This window comes from Asparagus officinalis, chromosome 2 (genome assembly GCF_001876935.1).
Source record: "Asparagus officinalis chromosome 2, Aspof.V1, whole genome shotgun sequence".
In the NCBI taxonomy this organism is placed as follows: Eukaryota; Viridiplantae; Streptophyta; class Magnoliopsida; order Asparagales; family Asparagaceae; genus Asparagus; species Asparagus officinalis.
The window spans coordinates 11608449-11613500 of NC_033795.1; positions in this window are offsets into that span (position 1 = coordinate 11608449).

Here is a 5052-nt window from a genome sequence, read left to right on the forward strand (position 1 = left end):
GCCACAGCCACCACCACTAGTGTCGTTACTCACCTCACTCACAAGATCTCGGCCTCTGATCGTCTTCGTCCCTTCAACTCTCACGTGGCGGTCCTTTAGCTCCTGTACTTGTCGAACTTCGCCAACGCCGTGGCCTCTGTCTTCGACGCCCTTGATCTCCTCCCTCTCGCTGGACCTTCAACACCACAGTGACCGTCCGCGCCTTGTCCGAACCTGCGCTGTTTGAGGGCGCCTGCGTGTTCAATCTGATACACTTCAAATTCGTCCGAGGCTGCGGTTGATTCTCGATCTGAAGAGATACTTAAAATTCGAATCTTTTCACTAAAGTGGTTTCTTTGGGCGTGATGTAGGTGAATTTAATGGAGTTGCTCTTTGCTATTTGTTCTAGGATGTGGCATGGGATGCAAAAATGGATTTTGTGAAGTTGGGGAAAGATGGGAAGTTTCAATCTGCTATCTACCATCGGCTTCTTCACTCCATTGTAAGTTTTAGTTTTTGTTCAATAACCCACACTGCTGGATTTTCACCTTTTAGCGATGGAAAATTCCATCGCTAAAGGCCTAAATTCCGTCGCTAAAACTTTTAGCGACGGAAAAAATGGAATTCCGTCGCTAAAAGTTCGACGCTACATTCAGGGTCCCTAATTGAGTCTTTAGCGACGGAATTTCTGTCGCTAAAGTTTAGCGACGGGGTATTAGAGACGACAAATTCATCGCCATTTATTTTTTTTAAATATAAAAAAACATTAGCGACGAAATTTCCGTCGCTAAAAATGGTATTAGCGACGGACATTCTGTCGCTAATGTTTTTTAAATTATTTTATTTTTTCCCATGCACATTTTTCGTTGCTAAATAGATATTTAGCGACGGAAAATCCATTGCTAATGTTTTTTTTATTATTTTATTTTTTTCTGTGCATGTTTTCCTTTGCTAAATATGTATTTAGCGACAAAAATCCGTTGCTAAATATTTATTTAGCGACGGAAAATCCGTCGCTAAAAATAACCATTAATTTTTTAAAAAATATTTTGAAAATTATTGAAAAAATCCTATACAATATCGATACTAATTTTAAAAAACATGTTCAATCAGCAGTGTAATATTCAATCTCACGCATATATCACATATTTATTTCAATAAAAACAAATAAAAGTTTCCCGACAGGTACATAATAAATATTGTTTATACAACACAAGAAATTGTTTTAAAAGTTAAATTAATTACAATCAATTCTCCTGATCATTATCATCATCCTCATCCTCATCCTCAACACCAGCTGCATTATGACTACCCCCGGCTGTACCTTGTGAAGAAGTCCCGACCTGTAAATATAAATCAAACATTAATAAGTGTATGTAACCGTTAATAAAAGTGCAAATATAAATATAATTCCCCCAACACCACAACACAACACAATACAACATAACACCAAAACACCATAACACAACAACACAACACCACAACACCACAACACAATAACACACAACACTACACAACAACATAACTTTAACCCTCAAACTCACCCTCACCCCCACGCCTCACCCTCATCCTCGCCCTCACCTAACCCTAACCCTAACCCTAACCCTAATCCTAATCCTAACCCTAACCCTAACCCTCACCTAACCCTAATCCTAACCCTAACCCTAACCCTAACCCTCACTCTCATCGTCACCCCCACCCTCACCTAACCCTAATCCTAACCCTAATCCTAACCCTCACCGAACCCTAACCCTAACCCTCGCCTAACCCTAACCTAACCATAACCCATATTAAATTTATTTTTTTATATTATAATTTCATCAAGATGAACATTTTTTATTAGGGTTTGGGTTTTTTGCATAATTTTTTTGTTTTGCCAAAATTAAGCGCTAATTGTAAAAATTAAACTATAATTGTAAAAATTAAAAATCTCTCTTTCTCTCCCTCCCCCCCCCTCAATCTCTCATTCTCTCTCCCTCTCTTCTCGTCGGTGGGCGTCGGCCGACGAGAGAGAGGGAGAGAGAAGGAAAGATTGAGAGGGGGAGAAAGAGAGATTGAGGGGGGGGAGGTTGAGGGGGGATGGGTACCTTGAGAGAGGGGCGGCGGTGGCGGAGGAACGACGGCAGCGAGGAACGTCACGGCTCAGAGGAACGGCGCGGGAAGGGGGGTGAGAATGAGATCCAAGGGGAGGGATGAGGAGAGAGGAGGGAAATGATGAGTTATCGGGCGCGGGCTGCCAAAAAATTTAGGGCGCCCACGCCCAAAAAATTTCGCCCAGGCCTTTTTTAGCGACGGAAAATCCGTCGCTAAAAAAGGCTTTAGTGACAAAAAATTTTCGTCGCTAAAAATCCGTCGTTAAATTTTTAGTGACGAAAAATTTTCGTCGCTAAAATTATATTTTCCGTCGGCAAATTTTTTTACCTACGGAAAAATAGCGACGAAAAATTTTCGTAGCTATTTTTTCGTAGGCAAAACTCTATTTTCTAATAGTGCCACTATTTTGGTAGGTTTCTGGCGGTATTAAACATGATGAAGTTAGGAGGAATACAATTATTTTATCAGAAATAATGTAGCTCATTCAATGTCATATACCATTTGGGAATAGTGCAAAACAAAAAAAGAGGTCTTCTGCTTGGTAAATACTGAAATAGAACTGGGTCTACGCCTATACTGGATAAGAGCCACAAGCTTTTAGGTACCATTTGGAAATCGTATTAGGGCTCTCTGAAGTTTGAGTCTGAGAAAATCTATGCCTTCGAGGTAAAAGCCAATTAGTTACAAGAGCGATCCCGATATAGGATATAAGCAACACCTTGTGGAACATGTTGTAACTTATTGCATGAAAATACAATTATAATGGCATGAGAAATTCAGAATAGGAGGTGTAACTAACATTTTTATTTTGATCTAGTGTTTCTCACCTGCTCTTTCTCCATTTTGTGTTATACTCAGGGTCTGTTTACACCTTAAAACCGAGTATAGCTTACTGTCCTAATGAGCCTAAGATTTTGACTACATATAGGTCTTTCTTTGTCATTATACAGAGTTGCTAATAGTCCAAAATATTATAAACTTAGCAAGGGATTTTCCAATTACTAAATTTAGTTTTTGTATGACTGCTAATAGTCCAAAATATTATAAACTTAGCAAGGGATTTTCCAATTACTAAATTTAGTTTTTGTATGACTAAAGTCTCATCACTGCATCATAAACTTAGCAAGGGATTTTCCAATTACTAAATTTAGTTTTTGTATGACTAAAGTCTCATCACTGCATTCTTTTCATTTAGATTTTTTTAGTTATAAGGGTCTCACAGTTCATTTTTTCAGATTGCATTACGAGCGACTGATAGCTTTTTACCTCTTTTATTCTGATGAGCATACCTCATATTTTCCTTCTTAGCATACCTCATATTTTCTTTCTTACAATACTTCGTGTAATACAGGTTCGTAATACATCCTCAGTTGATTCTTTGATTGATCTGCTTGCATCAAAGTATTTCAAATATCTTAATGTTCGGTATGTACTGTTTTTTCTCCTCTTGAATTACTCTATATGTGAACATAGTTTCTGGTAGATAGTGTAAATATGTTGACCTCATAAAGCTCAACAGATATCATCCATTGATCTTTTGGTTCAAATCTTTACAACCAAATTTATGTTGACCTCATAAAGCTCAACAGATATCATCCATTGATCTTTTGGTTCAAATCTTTACAACCAAATTTCATTGTTCTCAACCTAAAATTCATCCATTGATCTTTTGGTTCAAATCTTTACAACCAAATTTCATTGTTCTCAACCTAAAATGAGAAACAGTTAACTTTTCATATTAGCACAAATTAAAATTATCTGCTCCTTATAACCACTCATAATCGTTATCTTCCTAAAATAATTATCTTTTGCATAAACTACTATATTCAAAATCTCAAAAACCAAAGAGTATGCACAGTGAAGTAAGTTGACAGTATTGTCTTCATCTTACCTTTTTTTTAAGTTTCAGAAGTTAAATGTGTGTACATTTGACCTTTTATAGAAATGCACAATTCACAAAAGCTGCACAAAATTTAATTTTGTCATGTGTATGTTTTTGGTTTAATGAATATGATATGATATATGTTTATCCAAAACTTTTTATAGAATGTGTAGCTTTTCTCAAATAATTTTAAAACTTTTTGATGCTACTTTATTCTTATTATGTAGGAACTTGGATTTGATTATTTCGAAAGCAGAGAGCAACTTGTCATGAGGTTACAAGCAAACTAGAATATTTAAACAGTTGTTCTCTTCTTTCTTTTCTTTCACCTTTTTCTCTCTTTCTATTGTGTTTCTTTTTTCCTTCATGGATTACAAGTAAACTGGAATATTTAACAGGTCTTTGAGTGTTGACTTGGAAATGAAAATGAATGTAACTATTTTTAGTCCATTAAGATGTGTATTTATTTTTTATTTGATACGATAAAATTTTTATTATTTTTCTTTAGATCATTGCGAGTTATTATGAATTGTCTGAAGTATAATTTGGTTAGTTTTGCAATGAGAGAAAATTCTTTGTTTATCATAATATGCAACTTTTTTGGAGTATAATTTAATGTTTGGTTTCTTTGTTGATGTGAATGGGAGCAATTTTTTTGTGGATGTTCAGGTTCAGTGTAGGTTTGCAGTTGATAGAAAAGATATTACTTTTGATGATGCAATTAGTCGACAAAAGTATATTTATTACGGAAGCTAAATTAAAATTTTAACTTTTAGCGACGCATTAATTTTCGTCACTAAAAGTAACACTTTTGCTGATGCTATATTGCATCGGTAAAAGGTATAGCTTTTAGCAACACAAAACTGTTCGTCGCTAAAAATTATACATTTAGCGACGTAAGTTAGCGTCGGTAAAGGTGTAGCTTTTAGTGATGAACAGTTTTACGTCACTAAAAGCTATACTTTTACCGATGCATTGGCTTTTGCCGACGCTACATGCGTCGCCAAAAGTGCAAGTTTTGCCGACGCACTTTTGTATATGAAAAAATCCTGCATACTTTTGCCGACGCAACATATTATGCGTCGCTAAAAAATATG